The sequence below is a fragment of the Somniosus microcephalus genome, chromosome 3 (genome assembly GCF_052327205.1).
Source record: "Somniosus microcephalus isolate GS21.2 chromosome 3, FLI_Smic_1.0, whole genome shotgun sequence".
Taxonomy (NCBI): Eukaryota; Metazoa; Chordata; class Chondrichthyes; order Squaliformes; family Somniosidae; genus Somniosus; species Somniosus microcephalus.
In genome coordinates this window covers 44,325,460-44,346,971 of record NC_140989.1, presented here as the reverse complement: position 1 = coordinate 44,346,971, position 21,512 = coordinate 44,325,460, and the positions used below count along the sequence as shown (strand labels likewise).

At 46.0% G+C, this 21,512-nt stretch overlaps 1 pseudogene; it reads left to right on the top strand.

Annotated features, from left to right (window-relative positions):
• The window catches only part of LOC147121011 (tripartite motif-containing protein 72-like), a 72,098-nt pseudogene extending 50,926 nt beyond the window's left edge, over positions 1–21,172 (top strand).
• Positions 21,173–21,512: the final 340 nt, after the last annotated feature.

Sequence of the window (21,512 nt, the reverse complement as noted above, 5' to 3'; positions counted from 1 at the left end):
TTCAGCGTCTTTGCCATCTCCATGTTCCCCATCACTAGTTTCCCAGTCCCATCCTCTAAGGGACCAACGTTCACTTTAGCCACCCTTTTTCTTTTTATATAGCTGTAGAAACTCTTGCTATCTGTTTTTATATTTTTTGCTAGTTTACTTTCATAATCTATCTTCCCTTTCTTAATTAATCTTTTAGTTATTGTTTGCTGGCTTTTAAATGCTTCCCAATCTTCTATCCTCCCACTAGATTTGGCTAATTTATATGCCCTTGTTTTCAGTCAAGTACTATCCTTTATTACTTTATACTAAGCCACGGATGGCTGTCTTTTCTTTTACTCCCCTTTTTCCTCAGTGGAATATATTTATCTTGAAAGATGTGAAATATCTCCTTGAATGTAGACCACTGCTCTTGTACCGTCTTACACTTTAATCTGTTTTCCCAGTCCACTTTAATCAATTCTACTCTCATACCTTCATAGTCTCCTTTATTTAAGCTTAGTACGCTGGTTTGAGATCCAACTCTCTCACCCTCAAACTGAATTTGGAATTCAACCATATTATGGTCACTCATTCCAAGGGGATCCTTTACTAGGACATTTTTTATTAATCCTGTCTCATTACACAGGACCAGATCTAAGATTGCCTGCCCCCTGGTTGGTTCAGTTACATACTGCTCAAGGAACCTAAAGGTGCCTAAATTAGCCTGCTTTGAACCATCCATTCTGACCCATTTCAAATGATATTTATTATTACATAGAAACATAGAAGATAGGAGCAGGAGTAGGCCACTCGAGCCTGTTCCGCCATTTAATGAGATCATGGCTGATCATCCAAATTCAGTACCCTGTCCCTGCCTTGTTCCCATATCCCTTGATCCCTTTAGCCTTAAGAAATATATCTAACTCCTTCTTGAATATATTTAATGAATTGGCCTCAACTGCCTTCTGTGGTAGAGATTTCCACAGGTTCACCACTCTCTGGGTGAAGAAATTCCTCCTCATCTCAGTCCTAAATGGCTTACCCCTTATCCTTAGGCTGTGACCCCTGGTTCTGGACTCTCCCGCCATCGGGAACATCCTTCCTGCATCTAGTCTGTCTAGTCCTGTTAGAATTTTATAAGTTTCAATGAGATCCCCTCTCATTCTTCTAAACTCTAGTGAATATAAGCCTAATCAACCCAATCTCTCTTCATACGTCATTCCTGCCATCCCAGGTATCAGTCTGGTGAATCTTCGCTGCACTCCCTCCATGGCAAGAACATCCTTCCTCAGATAAGGCAACCAAAACTGCACACAATACTCAAGGTGTGGTCTCACCAAGGCCCTGTACAACTGCAGCAAGACACCTATTACCATCTCGTCTTGACTTGAATACCTCTTAATGTCTCTAATGTCTTCTTTCATCCCCTCCCCCATTTCCCAGCCCCCAAACTAGCTTTTTAATCTGTTTCATTTCCTGCCTTTTTTTTCTCAGTTCTGAAGAAGGGTTTCGACCTGAAACGCTGACGCTATTTCTCTCTCCACGGATGTTGCCTGGCCTGCTGAGTTTTTCCAGCATGTCTGCCTTCATTCAGAAACTCGCCGCACCTGCGCTGCGCCCGCCCTCGGTGTTAGCGCCCCGGATCGCCGGCTTAGCGCCTAATGATAGTCGTGCATCACCTGCTTTAGCGCAGCAGCAACCTCTTGAGGTGATGCAACTGAATATCGGCGAAGGTGGCGCCGGGCGCAAAATTTAGCGAGCGCCCGGCTGTAGCGCCCCAAACGTGGCTATACTGAATTTCTAGGCCTAGAAGTCTATCAGTGATTGGTTGAATATAGACTGTGACCCTTGCTAAGTCTGAGCTGTAACTCTGTTTTACTGTTACTAAACAAAATTCAACTGGTGCTGCAATTCTTTGATGCAGACAATTAAGTTTATTATTATGCTCATTATTATTTAGATTCTGTTGAATGTTAACTATTATTTTATTTATATTGTGATCACCACTACTGATCCTTGTGATGGTACTAAAATTATTATTACAGATATAGTTAATAAAGTGGTGTTGATTTATGCATCTCAACATCTCCCTAAGTGCCAGCTTGTCCCAATGGTAGCATTCCTGCCTCTAAGTCAGAAGGTTGTTTGTTTAAACCCTTGAGCTTGAGCAGATAATCTAAGATAACACTTCAGTGTAATATTGAGGGACTGCTGCATTAAATAGCGTCCCCCATGCCCCGCAGCGACTGGGAACTGTTCCACTCAACCAGTCGCTGGGGGCGCCAGGCGCACAGAAGGGTGGCGCCACTGAAGTTCCGGCTCGGGGCGCACCAAGGGCATTGCACCATGAAATGACGTCAGGATCTGCGCACGCAGCTGAGCGGGCGCTGCGGTTTTGCACCACCGCTAAATCTTGAGTGAAGTTCGCGAGAGGCGCAGATAGCGCCGCGCCCAGGCGCTAGCCGCTTAGCGCCCCACTTCTCCCCCTCCTAAGGCGCTAGCGGCTGGCGCTAACAACTGAATTAGAAATTCAGTACAGCCACGTTTGGGGCGCTACAGCCGGGCGTTCGCTAAATTTAGCGCCCGGCGCAACTTAGCGCCACCTTCGCCGATATTCAATTGCATCGCCCCAAGAGGTTGCTGCTGCGCTAAAGCAGGTGATGCATGACTATCATCAGGTACTAAGCTGGCGTGCCGAGGCGCTAACACCGATGGCGGGCGCAGCGCAGGTGCGGCGAGTTTCTGAATGAAGGCAGACATGCTGGCGCCGGTCAGCTCTTAAAGGGGGAGGGTCGACTTGTTTGGCTGCCATGCCCTGCACACTGCAGCCCTGAAGCAAGGCCTGACCATTGCTGGTTCATCAGTTCTACGCCCTGGACCATGGGGAAGCCCGCTATTCTTCCAAATCCCATTGCACGCTCTTGCTGCTTGTCCAGGGTCATGGGGAAGGAGATGTACTGACGTCTCCTTCTGACAAGGGCATTGGTCACCTGGCAGATGCAGCAATGTACCGCGAACTGGGAGATGTTGGCAATGTCCCCTGTAGCGGATTGGAAGGAGCCGGTGGCATAGAAGTTGAGAGCCATCGTCACCTTCACTGCCACTGACAGAGAAGTCCTGCTCCTCAGCTGTGGCTGCAGATCTCTGCGAAGCAGGTGGCAGATCTCAGTGACCACCTCCCTTCTGAATCGCAGCCTCCAAACACACTGCTCCTCAGACATGTTCAGATATGAGAACTGCTGGCGGTATACCCTGGGTGGGTAAGGCCTCCTGTGCCGACGCCTGTTGGCCCTTCTCCGTCTGGCCATGACTGGCACTCTCTCACGGCGTCTCTGATCCCTTTGAATGCAATGCAGAAAGCCAACGTTTCCACCCATTGCAGCCCCCATTATATGTGGCGACTCAAGGCTATGGCACTGAAAGTTAAATCCAAGTGCAAAGCTCTGGCCTGAAGCCAGAAGTACCTGTGCGAGCACTGAGTCAAAGCAGAAAGCTCTCTGCCTTTGTCTCTCTCCAAATATCCGTCTCTCACACAGAAGAATTGGCACAAAATGGCTGCCACTTATAATGCAGGAGTAGTCCCCTTTAAATAGCGGCCCCCGCAGCGACTGGAAGCCGTTTCCCTCTACCAGTCACTGGGGGCGCCAGGCGCAAAGAAGGCCGGCACCACAGCGCCACTGAATTTCCGGTTCGGGGTGCACAAAGGGCGTTGCACTATGAAATGACGTCAGGATCTGCGCGCGCAGCTGAGCGCGCACAAAGGTTTTGCGCCACCGCTAAATCTTAACTGAATTTCGCGAGAGGCGCAGATCGCGCCGCGCCCGGGCGCTAGCCGCTTAGCACCCCACTTCTCCTCCTCCTAAGGCGCTAGCGGCTGGCGCAAACAACTGAATTTCTAGGCCCTAGTATTAAGATTGTTGCTTGGTGACATGAACATCAAATCATAAAGCCTACGAACATACGGGCAATGACAGACTGGAAAAGGCCCTCTGGTCCATCCAAATTGTCCCAAAGCCTCTCCTTGAATAGGTTGTGTTGTCAGTGTTGCTTTCCTCCATGATGCTCTAGGGTCTCCAATGGAATTCAGCTCTGGTAAGTCATCTTCTTTCTTCCATCATCTTCTTCTCTTCGTAACGCTAGCTGACCTTGCATGTACTTAAGCTATTGAATTAACTACTGGAACACACTTCGGATTATCTACTTCTGCTTAGATCTAAAACAGTTTTACCCTTTCTCAAACCTTCTCACTTTACATTCATAAGCCTTCTTTGAACTTCTCAAGTCTTCTAATTTTCTAAAAAGCATTATTTAACCTTCTAAGAACCCTTGTGATGTAGGAGCACACTATCTCACCTTACATATTTTAAACCAACATGAAGAGAGTCCCACTTCAGGTGTCCTGATCAGTCAAAGATCAATTTGCCTCGTGGAACATAAGAACATAAGAAGTAGGAGCCATAGCCTTGAGTCGCCACATATAATGGGGGCTGCAATGGGTGGAAACGTTGGCTTTCTGCATTGCATTCAAAGGGATCAGAGACGCCGTGAGAGAGTGCCAGTCATGGCCCCTCGGGCCTGCTCCGCCATTCAATAGGACCATGGCTGATCCGAACCTAGAGTCACGTCCACTTCCCTGCCCGCTCCCCGTAACCCCTAATTCCCTTGGATCATTTATTAAAATGCCACTAAAGTAAACAGACAATATAACAGTAATATAAACTCATTCAGCATGTGGGAGCTTCAGGGATTGAAGTTTCACAACTCTGGTATTTGGAAAGCCAACTCTGAAGATCAAGAAAATATGGCATTGGTCATTCACAGTATTGGTAGAATGGAACAGCAGGGGGTTCTATACAAGATGCCTCCTCCTACACTGCGTCACATGTAAGCAGCAGCTTTAAACCACAGAATGCGGTAACGGGGGTGACTGGCAAAAATTGCTCCATTTATAACATTTAGGATTACAGACTGATTCCGTAGAACATCTTTTGCCTTTAAAGGACACATGAGTAGAATAAAGTGCAGAAATACATTCATTTTAAATTTGAAAACAGAATCCCTTTTAATTTTATCCACATCACATGGCCTCCATGTACCATGTACTATGCACCAACTGGGGTAGAAAGGGCAAATAAATGGCCTGCAACCAATCCTGTATCCATTTTGTCCTGAACCAGCTTCTTTTTTTTATTCGTTCGTTTATGGGATGTGGGCATCGTTGGCAAGGCCAGCATTTATTGCCCATCCCTAATTGCCCTTGAGAAGGTGGTGGTGAGCCGCCTTCTTGAACTGCTGCAGTCAGTGTGGTGAAGGTACTCCCACAGTGCTGTTAGGGAGGGAGTTCCAGGATTTTGACCCAGCCACGATGAAGGAGATGAGTGACAATAGCGCCTGCCCTCCACTCAGCGCTTCTTCACAGCGATAAAGCTGAGATCATGAAGTCAGCAATGTGAAGGAGTCACAGTTGTGAGCCCATCAGCCAAAATCCCATGGTGGCGTGCATTGATTTCCTAACAGGGTCTGCTGATTTATCTCGTTAGAATGCTCCAATATTTTAACGTGTTGCTATTTTTCATTCTTTTTAAAATGTTAAGTTTATTAATGTTGCGTCCGTGTATAATAAGACACAGACTGCGGAGAACGGTACAACAGGTGTTTACTCAACGTGGCTCACACTGCAACTGCCTGTACAGATTACTACTCAGTGCTATATACAGGTGTGGTCACTGCCGGTACTACAGTACACATGAGCTGTAAAAAGTAGTTCCCCCCCTTAAAGGTATATACATTACAATTCCTCCCCTTTTAGAGTAAGAGTACCATAACACTCATTTAACAACTAAATATCAAACTAATTACAATTAACACTTTTAACATGCAACATTAGCTGAAAATAGTCTATTTATATATTCAGTCTTTGGGGAGGCTTCCTGATCCTTTCTGGATAGCGCCTTTCCCGAGTGTCTTGCTCTTGGTGCAGAGGCGATTCTGGCCCCCTGTCGTCGGTTGGTTCATCAGCTTCCGATGCTACTGTTTCTGGGGTAGATGCGACCTGTACGTCGGGTTCATCACCAGGTACGTATGGGCGAGGCATGGGGTTGACTTGTTCCTGTGACTCTAGGATCTGGTCAGCATGGCATCTCACGATGCTCTCCCCAACGTCCACTATGTACATTAGTGGGCCCTGCCGTGTGCATAGCGTTCCTGGCTGCCATTTTTCTGTTCGGTAGTCGCGGGCCAAGACTGGTTGCCCTACATTGAAGCTCCTTGTTGGCTTCTCATGGATGTGCTGGAATTGCTTACTCTCAACATCTCTTCGTACGTTTGGTCTGAGCAAATCCAGGCGAGATCTTAACCTTCGGTTAAAGAACATCATGACTGGGGCCTGGTTGGTGACTGCATGTGTCGCATTCCGGTAGGCGAACAGGAAATTGTCCACCTTGTGCTGCAGCGGAATGTTGTCATTGTACATAGCCTTTATTGCCTTCTTAAAGGTTTGTACGAAACTCTCAGCCAATCCATTTGTGGCTGGATGATACGGGGCGGATGTGTAATGCCTTACCCCATTCTGTTTCAAGAACCTCCGGAACTCTTTGGACACAAACTGTGGTTCATTGTTGGAGCAAATCTGTTCTGGCAAGCCATTCCTGGCAAAAATGGTCCATAGGACAGCAATAGTATTCTCCATGGTGGTGGAGGACATTTTGATGACCTCAGGCCATTTCGAGTGCGCATCCACAGCTATTAAAAACATTGAGTCCATGAATGGACCAGCAAAATCAATATGCACCCGTTGCCATGGAGATGAGGCCCACTCCAATGGGTATAGAGGGGCCTGTAGTGGTGCATTTTGGACTTTCTGGCATCCTGAGCAGCTCTTGGTCAGGTCCTCGATTTGTTTATCGATTCCCGGCCACCACACATAAGCCCTGGCTAGGCTTTTCATTTTTACCCCTCCCAGATGACCCTCATGAAGCTCATTGAGCACTCTATCCCTTAACTTGGGTGGAATTACCACTCAGGATCCACACATCAAGGTCCCCCGGCACACTGACAGCTGTTCTCTCCTTGTCGAGAATGCTGGCAACAGTGAGTCGCCATGTGCTGGCCATCCCTTCACCGTCAAATCATATATCCGAGACAATGCCGGGTCATTTCGGGTTTCCTTTTCGATACAAGCGTTAGTTACCGGTGGGTATTCAACTATAGTCGAATAGAATATTTCGACAGGATCCACTGCTGGTGCTTCCTCCACAGTAGGCAGTGGCAGGCGTGATAGCCCATCAGCATTTCCATGCTGCTTCGTGCCCTTATATTCAATCTCATAGTGGTGCGCCCCTAGAAAAAGTGACCATCTTTGTAGTCGTTGTGCAGTCATCACCGGAACGCCCTTCTTCGGATTAAAAATGGAGACAAGAGGCTGGTGATCAGTCAGCAAGGTGAATTTCTGCCCGTGCAGATAGTGATTGAACTTTTTCACTCCCCACACTAGGCTGAGGGCCTCCCTGTCAATCTGGGTGTAGTTACGCTTGGCTGAGGTTAGTGATCGTGACGCAAAGGCTATTGGCCTCTCTGAGCCATCCAAGAATTTGTGCGACAGCACCGCTCCAATGCCGTAGGGTGACGCATCACATGCCAACCGAATTGGTAATGCTGGGTTGTAATGGGCCAATACCTCTTTCGATGTGATTAGTATTTTGCTCTTCTGGAAAGCTCGTCTACATTCGTCACTCCAGTTCCATGGCACCCCAGTTTGCAGTAGGGTGTTCAGTGGGTGTAGTATTGTAGACAAATTTGGCAAGAACTTATGGTAGTAGTTTACCAGCCCGAGGAACGACCTCAGTTGTGACACATTTTCCGGTGCTGGAGCCTTGACTACTGCCTCAATCTTCTCTGGGGACTTATGTAACCCCTCTTTATCGATAACGTGGCCACAATACGAGATCTGTTTTCTAAAAAACTCGCATTTGGGGCGGTTAGCTCGGAGCCCATATTCCTGCAATCTAGTGAGCACCTGCTCCAGGTTGGCAAGGTGATCACTCATTTTCGCCCGTGACTAGGATGTCGTCCAAATAACACTGGGTCCCTGGGATCCCTTGCAGGACTTGTTCCATTGCCCTCTGTCAAATAGCCGGAGCTGATGCTACCCTGAATATCAGCCGGTTGTATTGGTAGAGACCTTTATGGGTGTTGATTGTGAGGTATTTTTTTGATGCTTCTTCTACCTCCATTTGCAGATACGCCTGAGCCAGATCAATCTTAGTGAAGCGTTTCCCTCCAGATAGCGAGGCGAAAATATCTTCAATCCGCGGAAGTGGATATTGTACGGTGTGAAGGACTGGGTTCACTGTTACCTTAAAGTCCCCACAGATGCGAACCTTCCTTGGTTCCCCAGGCGTGCTGCTCAACGACTTTTTCATCACAGGGACGATGGGTGTAGCCCACTCGCTCCAGTCTACCTTGGACAGTACACCTGAACGTTCCAGACTCTCCAGCGCTGCTTCGACGGCTGGGCGGATCGCTTAAGGTACCGGTCTGGCCTTAAAACATTTTGGGCTTGCGTTTTCTTCAATTTTAATCGTCGCTGTCATGCCTTTTAGTGTTCCGAGTCCTTACTGGAACACTTCTTTCACGTCAGTTAGGATCTTTGACAGTCGCCCAGGTGTGATGTCGTCATCCTTTTTGTCAGCCACAGTCAGTGCCTGTATGGAATGCCAATCCAGTTGTATTTTCCGGATCCATTCACATCCCAGTAATGGTGGTCCTCCACCTTGCAATACATACAGGTCTAGTTTTGGTGTTTCCTTACTGTTATATATAACGGTCACCCTTATTTTTCCTTTGGGGTAGACTTTTTGCCCCGTGTACATCTTCAAAATAATGTTTGTGTCTCTCAAGGGTATGTGTGAGAATAGCCGCTCGTAGTCCTGTCGGTTTATGACTGTTAGGGCTGATCCTGTGTCCAATTCCATCTTTACCTGGACTCCTGCTATCTTGAGAGTGACCCAAATGGTTCGGTGATCCTCCGTTGTGATCACATTATGTAGTTTCAGACAACTCAGTTCCCTGCTTTTGGAGTCGTTATCACTCTTTTGTTCGTCTGAACTATTCTCCGTCATCTTATGTACCTTCTTGTACTTTCCTTTGGTAGGTTTCTTATTGCTAGTTTTCTTTCCCGACCTGCAGACTTGTGCTATGTGTCCTACTTTTCCACACTGTCTGCACACTTTGGGCTGGATTTTCCTAAGCCCCTGGAGTCGGGTTGGAGGCGTGCGGGCGATAAAAATCGGAGATCCGGGGGTCCCGACCCCATCCCGCCTCCAACCCGCCTCCATGTCAATCTCATAGGAGTCGGGTTGCCGACAAGTGCTGGAACCCGACTCCCAGAGGCGGGAAGGGATTAAAGGCAATTAAACTGCCTGTTAACAGGTAGTTAACAGGTAGTTTTTTGCCTATTCGCGATTTTTATTGCTGGTTTGTGGGCTTCTCGACAGCTCCAAACCACGAAAAGTTTTCAAGGCGGGACGTGGGTCTGAGGTCTTGGAGGGGTCGAAATGCCCAGTGTTCAGGTGAGTGAGGGGTGCAGGAGTGCAAAGGTAAGTGTTTTGCAAGTGTTTAAAGTGCTTAAATAAGTTTAACTTACTTTTACTTACCTTTACAGGAGTCCTGCATTCCGGTGTCGGGAGTCGGCTGCAAGAACCACAGAAGCTCCGATTTTGTAAAAAAAAATCAGCTTCTTGGTTTCTGCAGCAAAATGATTTTAAAGTTATCCTGAGAAAGGACTGAGGCTGAATTAGCAATTTTTCAGTGCTTGACAGCTTCAAACAGCTGTTAAACACTGATATTTCATCTGCCAAAAGCTTTTGACAGATGAAATGTCAATCTCTGACGTCACCTGTTGCCGGGTGGCCCTTAATTGGCCTGCTGAGCCCACAGGGCGGGCTCAACAAGGTCAATCAGAGGAAAATCCAGTGGGTTGGCCACATCTCCATGGAGGCGGGACAACAAGCCCGAATGTGGGTTTCCCACCTCCAACCCGCCCCCGTAGCAAAATCCAGCCCTTTGTCTTTGAACCAGCATTCATTCCGATCGTGTGTTGTTCTGCCGCAGCGATAGCACTTCTCTGTTCCATATGACATTTCGTTTGTGCCATATTCTTGCGGTCTCTGTTGTATCTCTGCAGCGCCCCGTGCTGCTGCTTCATATGATACCGAAATGCTGAAAGCCTTTTCCAGCGTAAGGTCCTTTTCAGATAAAAGCCGTTTCCGGGTTCCTTCAGTTTGAAGCCCACACACAAACTTGTCCCTTAAGGTATCTGCCAGTCCCGCTCCAAACTGGCAGTGTTTCGATAGTTTGCGCAGTTCTGTTAAATAATCAGCATTGCTTTCATCCTAATGCTGGTTCCATTTGTGAAACTTGAATCTTTCTGCTATCAGCAGCGGTGTGGGATTTAAATGTTCCTTTAGTATCGTTACTATGTCTTCAAAACTCTTTTCCATTGGCTTCATTGGGGTTACTAGATTTCGTAATAAACCATACGTCTTTGCACCCATTAAATTTAACAATACCAACGCTTTCTTGTCATCTGACACCTCATTTGCCTTGCAGTACACCTCTATTCGTTCGACATATGTAGTCCAATCTTCGACTTCATTGTCAAATGCGGTGATACTGCCACTCTTCGGCATTTTGGGTGTGGTTTAAAATGGAGTCTCCCAATGGCTTAAAATGGTGTCTCCCGCGCTTTCCTTCCTCCCCCGCTGCTGCCAACGCCGCTCCCGGCGGTTCTCGTGGCAATGGCGGTGCCCTGTAGGTTTCGCGTACTTCTCCTGCGCTGCTGCCAACGCCGCTCTCGGCGGTCCTCGTGGCACTGGCGGCGCCTCGCGGGTTTCTGCGCGTCTCTCTCTCCCTCTCTCCGACGCTGCTCGGCCCCTGAACACCGGCTGCGCCCTGTGCGCTCTGCCCTCTCTCTCTCTCCCCCGTCGACGCTGCTTGGCCCTTTTGCTGTGCCCGCCGCTGTCCGGGAAGGGTCTGCGCACTACCTGTTGCCAGCCCGTTTCGCTGGACCACCTTGACTGGAAAGCCAAGCCTGGCTCTCAACAGCCTCCCCTGCAATTCTCGAGTCTCTGCTGGATGACTGTGCGGTTGCCTGTAGTCGACGCCTGAGTCTCTGGCCTTGACCTCCAATCCACTGATCTCCAGGAACGAATCCCCGGGAGGTGATGCAGAGTTGCAGGTAGGTTCGAACCTGCCTCGTCGCCAATGTTGCGTCCGTGTATAATAAGACACAGACTGTGGAGAACGGTACAACAGGTGTTTACTCAACGTGGCTCACGCTGCAACTGCCTGTACAGATTACTACTCAGTGCTATATACAGGTGTGGTCACTGCCGGTACTACAGTATACATGAGCTGTAAAAAGTAGTTCCCCCCCTTAAAGGTATATACATTACAATTAAGGCATACAAAACCTTGCAAAATGTTGAGATAAAGGAGGCTGTATTCTAATCTAAAGCAAGCCAGAGCAGGTGGGCGCAAGTACGAAAATAAACAGGTTGATATTTAGCAATTTTAGATTACATAAACTGTGTTTACAGACCTGTGATATTAAGCAACCTTTTTGCTGTAAGTAAACTCTGCACAAAAAGGCCCATGTCTGTGTTGTGACCAGTTGATGTCTGTCCCACCAACAACCCTGATCACTCAGACTTCAATTTGAATTGAGAGACCACCTGAAATCAGCCCCAAAACTGATCATTTAGGAGGGTTTTGCTATATTGTAATAACATTATCCTGGAACACTTATATTTTGAATATATTTATTAACTATAATTTTCTAACATCATAATGCAATATGAGCAGTTGGTATGTGGCGACCTATGCATTTCATTCCCCTCCTTCTAGTTAGTATATCCAACAGCTACATTTACAACAATATTCTGTGTAATATATATGATCGTATATGCAAGCTATGATATATTTCTTGCAGCACACAAAACTATATAACTACAAAAAGACAAAAAGCAAAGTACTGTGGATGCTGGAACCTGAAGCAAAAACGGAAAATGCTGGGAACACTCAGCAGATCAGGCAGCATTGGGTGAAGAAGGAAAAAAAGTGGAAGTTTCAGGACTTACGACCCTTTGTCTGAACACGAAGGGTCATAAGACTGGAGTCATTGGGCCAGATTTTGCTCCCAGCACCAGTTGTTCATTAGACTTACACTTGCCCACAGATTTTCTATGGGATTTTGCACTGGAACGTACAGTGATTAGAAATCTATTTCAGCACGGCGCCCTCTACAGGGGATCTGCGTGAACAGGGAAAGCAACTGTGTATCTCCTTAAACAATCAGATAGAAGAATCGTTGATGAAGCGCACAGAGTCTGAATCAGGGAGTGTCAGTTAGAATATTTAATTCAATGCCAAATCAGGTACAGAAAGCGTAACAAAGAGAGGAAAGAAAGATGGAATTAATGAAAGAGGCAGAAAGAAAAAGTTAAAAAAATATTTAATTTAGTTATAGTTTTTTTTTAAACTCAGAAACCTACATAAACGGCCAAGGGGGGCACGGTGGAATAGTGGTTAGCACTGTTGCCTCACAGTGCCAGGGACCCGGGTTCAAATCTGGCCTCGGGCGACTGTCTGTGTGGAGTTTGCACATTCTCCCTGTGTCTGCGTGGGTTTCCTCCGGGTGCTCCGGTTTCCTCCCACAGTCCAAAGATGTGCGGGTTAGGTTGATTTGGCTATGATAAATTGACCCTTAGTGTTAGGGGATTAAATATGTGGGGTTACGGGGATAGGGTGGGATATGTGTCGGTGCAGGCTCGATGGGCCGAAATGGCCTCTATCTGCACTGTGGGGATTCTGTGGATTCTGTGGACATGTAGTACAGGTCACCACCAAGGTTGCAACCTTAGATCTGGTCCTGTGTAATGAGACAGGATTAATTAAAAATGTCCTAGTAAAGGATCCCCTTGGAATGAGTGACCATAACATGGTTGAATTCCATATTCAATTAGAGGGTGAGAAGGTTGGATCTCAAACAAGCGTGCTAAGCTTGAATAAAGGAGACTATGAAGGTATGAGAGCAGAATTGAGTAGAGTGGATTGGGAAAATAGATTAAAGGGTAAGATGATACATGATCAGTGGTGTACATTTAAGGAGTTATTTTACAACTTCCAAAAAATATATATTCCACTGAGAAGAAAATGGTGTAAAAGAAAAGACAGCCATCCATGGCTAAGTAAAGACATTAAGGATAGTATTCGACTAAAAACAAGGGCATATAAGGTAGCCAAATATAGTGGGAGGATAGAGGATTGGGAAAACTTTAAAAGACAGCAAAAAATAACAAAAAGATTGATTAAGATAGGGAAGATAGATTATGAAAGTAAATTAGCAAAAAATATAAAAACAGATAGTAAGAGTTTTTATAGTTATATAAAAAGAAAAAGGGTGGCTAAAGTAAATGTTGGTCCCTTAGAGGATGAGACCAGGAAATTAATGGTGGGAAATATGGAGATGGCAAAAACACTGAATGAATATTTTGTATCAGTCTTTACAGTAGAGGACACTAAGAATATCCCAACACTGGACAAACAGGGGGCTATGGGGGGGAGGAGCTAAACATGATCAAAATCACTAAGGAAGTGGTACTCAGTAAAATAATGGGACTCAAGGCGGATAAATCACCTGGACCTGATGGCTTACATCCTAGGGTCTTGAGGGAAGTGGCGGTAGGGATTGTGGATGCATTGGTAATAATTTTCCAAAACTCCCTGGACTCAGCAAAGGTCCCGGCGGACTGGAAAACTGCTAATGTAACACCCTTATTTAAAAAGGGCAAGAGACAGAAGGCTGGAAACTATAGACCGGTTAGCCTAACATCTGTGGTAGGTAACATTTTGGAGTTCATTATTAAGGAGACAGTAACAGGACATTTGGATAAACATAATTTAATAGGACAAAGTCAGCATGGTTTTATGAAGGGGAAGTCATGTTTGACAAATTTGCTGGAGTTCTTTGAGGAAGTAACATATAGGGTGGATAAAGGGGAACCAGTGGACGTAGTGTATTTAGACTTCCAAAAGGCATTTGACAAGGTGCCACACAAAAGATTATTGCTTAAGATAAAAAATCATGGGATTGGGGGTAATATTCTGGCATGGATAGAGGATTGGCTATCTAACAGAAGGCAGAGAGTTGGGATAAATGGTTCATTCTCAGACTGGCAATCAGTAACTAGTGGTGTTCCGCAGGGGTCAGTGCTGGGTCCCCAACTCTTTACAATCTATATTAATGATTTGGAGAGGGGACCGAGTGTAACATATCAAAGTTTGCAGATGACACTAAGATGGGAGGGAAAGTAGTGAGTGAGGAGGACATAAAAAACCTGCAAGGGGACATAGACAGGCTAAGTAAGTGGGCAGAGATTTGGCAGATGGAATACAATACTGGAAAGTGTGAGGTTATGCACTTTGGCAGGAAAAATCGTAGAGCAAGTTATTATCTTAATGGCAAGAAACTGGAAAGTACTGAAATACACAGGGATCTGGGGGTCCTGGTGCACGAAACTCAAAAGTTTAGTATGCAGGTGCAGCAAGTGATTAAGAAGGCCAATGGAATGTTGGCTTTCATTGCTAGGGGGATAGAATATAAAAATAGGGAGGTATTGCTTCAGTTGTACAAGGTATTGGTGAGACCGCACCTGGAATACTGCATACAGTTTTGGTGTCCATACTTAAGAAAAGACATACTTGCTCTCGAGTCAGTACAAAGAAGGTTCACTCGGTTAATCCCGGGGATGAGGGGATGGACATATGAGGAGAGGTTGAGTAGATTGGAACTCTACTCATTGGAGTTCAGAAGAATGAGAGGCGATCTTATTGAAACATATAAGATTGTGAAGGGGTTGGATCGGGTGGATGCGGGGAGGATGTTCCCGATGATGGGTGAAACTAGAACTAGGGGGCATAGTCTTAGAATAAGGGGCTGCTCTTTCAAAACTGAGATGAGGAGGAACTACTTCACTCAGAGGGTGGTAGGTCCATGGAATATGCTGCCCCAAAAAGCTGTAGAAGCTACATCATTACATAAATTTAAAACAGAAATAGACAGTTTCCTAGAAGTAAAGGGAATTAAGGGTTACGGGGAGCGGGCAGGAATTTGGACATGAGTCTAGGTTCGGATCGGTCATGGCCCTGTGGGTAGCGGAGCGGGCCCAGGGGCCGTGTAGCCTGATCCTGCTCCTATTTCGTGTGTCTAATTCTGTTAGATTCAGGAGATGGTTCTGTGATAGTAGATTGGCAGTTAGGATCAGATCAGCCATGATCTTATTGAATGGCGGAGCAGGCTCGAGGGGCCGATTGGCCTACTCCTGCTCCTATTTCTTATGTTCTTATGTTCTTATGATGTTCACGATGATGGGTGAAACTAGAACTAGGGGGCATAATCTTAGAATAGGGGCTGCTCTTTCAAAACTGAGATGAGGAGGAACTACTTCACTCAGAGGGTGGTAGGTCCATGGAATATGCTGCCCCAAAAAGCTGTAGAAGCTACATCATTACATAAATTTAAAACAGAAATAGACAGTTTCCTAGAAGTAAAGGGAATTAAGGGTTACGGGGAGCAGGCAGGAATTTGGACATGAGTCTAGGTTCGGATCGGTCATGGCCCTGTGGGTAGTGGAGCGGGCCCAGGGGCCGTGTAGCCTGATCCTGCTCCTCTTTCGTGTGTCTAATTCTGTTAGATTCAGGAGATGGTTCTGTGATAGTAGATTGGCGGTTAGAATCAGATCAGCCATGATCTTATTGAATGGCGGAGCAGGCTCGAGGGGCCGATTGGCCTACTCCTGTTCCTATTTCTTATGTTCTTATGTTCTTATGTAAAGATGATGAGGTAAATCTATGTAATTCAATGTAATTAGCCACCCATTATAGAAACCGCACGATTTTCATTTCAATAAATCTGAGTTCCTGAGCTTTGACAGGCAGATTGCAAGGGTTCAGGGGCTGAGAGGTTGAGATGATGTCATAAACCAGGAGCGCAAAACTTGAGCAACTCACTGATGTCATGTGAACCCCAGGATATACGTTACTGTCTTGGAACACAGGCCACGGATTGGTGTTCTTTATAACATATGGAAAATTATTTAAGGGAATTTCAGGCTCTTTCAGCTGGCCATTTTTTAAAGTTTTCAGTTCACACACTGTAATGTAGAAAATACACTAATGTTACAGTAATAAACGACTCAGATATCAGGGTAGCCTTATTTTGGTATCTTTGCCATACACTGCAAAAAAAAACACTTATGATGCAATTTTAAATTTAAAAAAGATCTTGCTCACCTGTTTTGCTCTTTTTCTATTCACTTTCCCTATTCTATCTTTTCCATCTTTATTTTGGTTTGATTTTACCTAATTTCTAACTAATAAACCCAATTCTAACTATTTCATACTTTTCTTTTACTTCAAATACTTTACTTTTCTTATTTTGTGCACATCTCTGCTCCATCTGTTTTGGAATTGGGGCCAAGAAAATTATCCTCTTAGTAGTTGAAAATCAACTCCAAAGGCCTGATTTTCAGCGCTGGAAGTTTAATGACTGACATGGCCACATCCAGGTTAGATGCATTTTTTACACATCAAACCAGAAAAGTGTGATCAGGACTTTCTTGATCAGTATGTTTCCAGCCCAACGAGGGAGGAGACATTGCTGGATCTGATTCTGGGGAATGAGGTAGGTCAAGCGGAGGAAGTGTCAGTAGGTGAACATTTAGGGAACAGTGATCATAGTATCATAAGGTTTAGATTAGCTATGGAAAGGGACAGGGAGCAATCTTGAGTAAAAATGTTTAACTGGGGGAAGGCCAATTTCAGTGGGGTGAGAACGGATCTGGCCTGGGTAAACTGGAATCAAAGATTGGCAGGCAAAACTGTAATGGAACAATGGGCTGCCTTTAAAGAGGAAATAGTTCAGGTACAGTTGAGGTACATTCCCACTAAGGGGATAGGCAGGGCAACTAAAGTCAGGGCTCCCTGGATGATGAAAGAGGTAGAGAATATGATGAAGTAGAAAAAGAGCGCGTGTGACAGATGTCAGGTTGCAAATACATCTGAGAGTCAGGCTATGAATAGAAAGGTCAGAAGAGAAGTGAAAAAGAGGGGAAAAGAGAATGGCAGCCAACATAAAAGGTTATCCAAATGTCTTCTATAGGCATATAAATAGTAAAAGGGTAGTTAGAGGAGGGGTGGGGCCGATTAGGGATCAAAAAGGAGACCTATGCATGGAGGCAGAGGGCATGGTTGAGGTACTAAACGAGTACTTTGCATCTGTCTTCACCAAGGAAAAGGATGCTGCCATAGACATAATAAAGGAGGAGATAGTGGAGACACTTGATAGGATAAAAATTGATAAAGAGGAGGTATCAGAAAGGCTGGCTGGCTTAAAGTAAATAAATCATCAGGAGCGGATGGGATGCATCTTAGGATCTGGAAATGCACTGCCTAAAATGAAAGGTGGAAGCAGATTCAATCACGGCTTTCAAAAGGGAATTGGATAAGTATGTAGGGAACAGCATCAACCGCTGTACATGGCCTTCTTTGATCTCACAAATGTCTTTGACACTGTCAACCGTGAGGGATTATGGAGTGTCCTCCTCAAATTCGGCTGCCCTCAAAAGTTTGTCACCATCCTCCGCCTGCTTCATGATGACATACAAGCGGTGATCCTGACCAATGGTTCCACCACAGACCCAAGTCAACTACGAACCATGTCAAGCAAGGCTGTGTCATCGCACCAACGCTCTTCTCGGTCTTCCTTGCTGCAATGCTCCATCTCACCCTCAGAAAGCTCCCCACTGGAGTGGAGCTAATGTACAGAACAAACGGGAAACTGTTAAACCTCTGTCGCCTCCAGTCCAAATCCAAGGTCATCCCATCCTCTGTCGTCGAATTACAGTATGCAGACGACGCTTGCGTCTGTGCTCACTCGGAGGTCGAACTCCAAACCATCGTCAACACCTTCACTGAAGCATACAAGAGCATGGGCCTTACACTAAACATCCATGAGACAAAGGTCCTCTACCAACCTGCCCCCACCACACAGTACTGCCCCCTGATTATCAAAATCCAAGACAAGGCCTTGGACAACATGAACCATTTTCCATACCTCAGGAGCCTACTGTCAACAAGGGCAGATGTCGATGACAAAGGCCAACACCACCTTCAGTGTGCCAGTGCAGCCTTCGGTCACCTGAGGAAGAGAGTGTTTGAAGACCAGGACCTCAAACCCGGCACTAAGCTCATGGTCTACAGAGCAGCAGTGATACCCACCCTGCTGTATGCCTCAGAGACATAGACCATGTACAGCAGGCACCTCAAAGCACTGGAGAGGTACCATCAACGCTGCCTCCACAAGATCTTGCAAATCCATTGGCAGGATAGGCGCACCAACGTCAATGTTCTCGCTCAGGCCAACATCCCCAGCATCGAAGTTTTGACCATCGATCAGCTCCGATGGATGGGTCACATTGTCCGCATGCCCGATACGAGACTCCCGAAACAAACGCTCTACTCGGAGCTCCGGAACGGCAAGAGAGCCCCAGGTGGGCAGAGGAAACGCTTCAAGGACACCCTCAAAGCCTCCTTGGAAAAGTGTAACATCCCCACTGACACCTGGGAATCCCTGGCCCAAGACCGCACAAAGTGGAGGAGAAGCATCCGGGAAGGCGCCGAACACCTCGAGTCTCTTCGCTGGGAGCAAGCGGAAGCCAAGCGCAGGCAGCGGAAGGAGCGCACGTCAACCTAAGCGCCCCACCCACCCGCCCCTTCAACCACCGTCTGCCCCACCTGTAACAGAGACTGTAGGTCCTGCATTGGACTCATCAGTCACCTGCAAACTCATTTTTAGTGTGGAAGCACGTCATTCTCGGTTCCGAGGGACTGCCTAAGAGAGGATAAGTATCTGAAGGAAAGAAATTTGCAGGGCTAAGGGGAAAGGGTGGGGAAAGAGTTGGACTAGCTGAAGTGCTCTTGCAGAGAGCCAGCACGGGCTCCACGGGCTGAATGACCTTCTTCCTGCTGTAACCATTCTGATTCTGAGACACAGCACACACGGTGCAACAGCAGCTTGAGGAAGGTGACTGGATGTGTCAGTAGAGGGCGGTAGATGGAAGCTGCTGCACAGGATGTGGTTCCCTGATACAAGCTGAGCTGGAGATAACATTTCACCCTCAAACAAATCCGATTGATGTTAACTCCATTGGACAAGCAAAAAATTAAAAGGGTAACTAAAAATTCTCTGAATACTGGAACATCAAGTTAGAGATAAATCTTTAGTTTACCATCAGCAAAAGTTGACAAAATCAAGGACGGGGTCAGTACTTGGTGTTAAGTGACATTTAATAATTGACTATATATATATATATATTAAAAAACTAGTTCAACCCGTTTCCCCGCAGTGATGTCGCTGTATCAACAACCACCCTTTCGTAATTGCTTTCTACAAATCAAGGCAATGTATGATTCTAAGGCGATAATTCCTGAGACCTCTGACTGCTTTTGACACCAACCCGTTACACGGGGCGAGGGTTCTGACGAAAGGTCTTCGACCTGAAACGTTAACTCTGTTTCTCTCTTCACGGATGCTGCCTGGCCTACTGAGTGTTTCCAGCGTTTTCTGTTGTTATTTACGAGGGATGCTTCATTTGTCCGGGGGTTACAGATGATTTGAAAACATCTGTATTGCCGATTGCGATGCAAAAGCAGTCTACGGACCTTCAGAGTGCAATCGGGAATGAATCGACAGTCATATTCTTCTCGTATACCAGACTGGATTTATTTAAACCTCTGCTGCAGCTGCACATAAGTTGCTGCCCCGGGTTGGAATGTTCGTTTTGATTCAATGGCCCAGAAATTCGGGTCGGGGGCTTCCCGCGGGTGCAAGCCCCCAACCTGCACTTACCTAGCGTGCCGGCCATTGTGCTGTGGGCCCGCGTGGGATTCTGATTCTGGGCCTCCTTCAACTGCCGGCGTGCAGTGCTTGCGTATCCCAGGGGCGCAGTCAGTTCGATGCGTTCCCTGGGATCACGTAGGCCATGGAGAGCCAATGGTAGCAGGGAATGCTTCATTCATAAGTTTGACAAGAGCTGTCAAACCTATAAATACTATAAGCCCCAAAAATCACTAAAACTTCAAATACATTAAAAAAAACATCACTTTTTAAAATAACTATAAATTACATGAAATAACTATTTTAAACAATATTTTAAATTTTTGAAAATATTAATTACATTTTCTAACGGGGCTAAAAATAAACTTACCTTTCTTTACAGTATTTAAAAATAATAAACCTGTGGAAAAATGTTTTAAGTTTAACTAATTCACCACTTACCTTGTTAAAAGCAGGCCTTGTGACTGCTTTTTAAAAGTGCAACTCCTGGAGACTTACCCTTCCGGAGAAATCTGCAAAAAAAAAAGGAAGTTCGATGCGCACGCGCTGTCTCTCCGGTACACGCGTTCAACCACTGAACCCCTTCTTTCAGGGGAACGGAAGTGCCGGTTTCCTGCGCATGCGCAGTGCATGCACGAAACCGGCACTTTCGTTGGGCCTATGCGTGAATACCCCATGCATACTCACGCGTTGGGACCCGAATTTCTGGGCCAATGTTACTTTTATTCATTCCAGCAAGTGTCTGTATTTTTCAAGGGGTGGGTGAGTGGGAGGAATAGCAAAGCGTGCGTTGTCTCCACGAGGACTTGGTACACCCACACCCACGCTGCATTAGACGGTTACTTTTCGATCCAGAAGTGGTGCAGTGGGGGGTTAATGAATGGCTTTGATGAGAAGCGTTGGCCACACATTTGTCAGAAGGCTTCCTTCAAACAGAAAAAAAAGTGCACTGGTTGAAACCGCGAGTGCAATGTGAACCTGTCAGCCAGTTCACCTTTTTGTTTATTCCCGGAGCAGGGCAAATTGGTTATCTGTGGCATCAGACAGCCTTGGTTTATTTTAAAACCGAAATAGAAACACAGACTGAAGTGAGATAAATATCTGGAGAAAGGCCTCATCTGGGAAGGAGCGAGATTGTAAATTTGCCTCTTCTCCTTTTCTTTTGTGTTTATACAGTCACTTAAAATAACTGAAACCAGGCGCCACTTTCCAAGAATCAACACATCAGCCGGTATTAATATCAGCTAAAGAAACCTTCCGGGCTCCAGATAATATTTGGGATTAACGAGGGAGGCATGGACCAATTCTTTCATTAACACACACAGGTATCAAGCGGTTCCTCCCCTCCTCTTATTGCTAAGAAATACAGCTGCTGCATCAAAATTTGGATCCGGGTTTGTAAATCACATAAAAACCATTTCCACAGCAGTTTGATTATTTGATCCAATCACACTGTCCAGCCAGGCACATTCTGGCCTGTGAGAGTGAATTGTCACACAACCTAGCATGTAAAATGCAGCTCTGCTCAATTGACAGTTTTCTGATGGGACTTGTTTCTGCTTCTTTGGTTGCCAGGACTGAACACTCC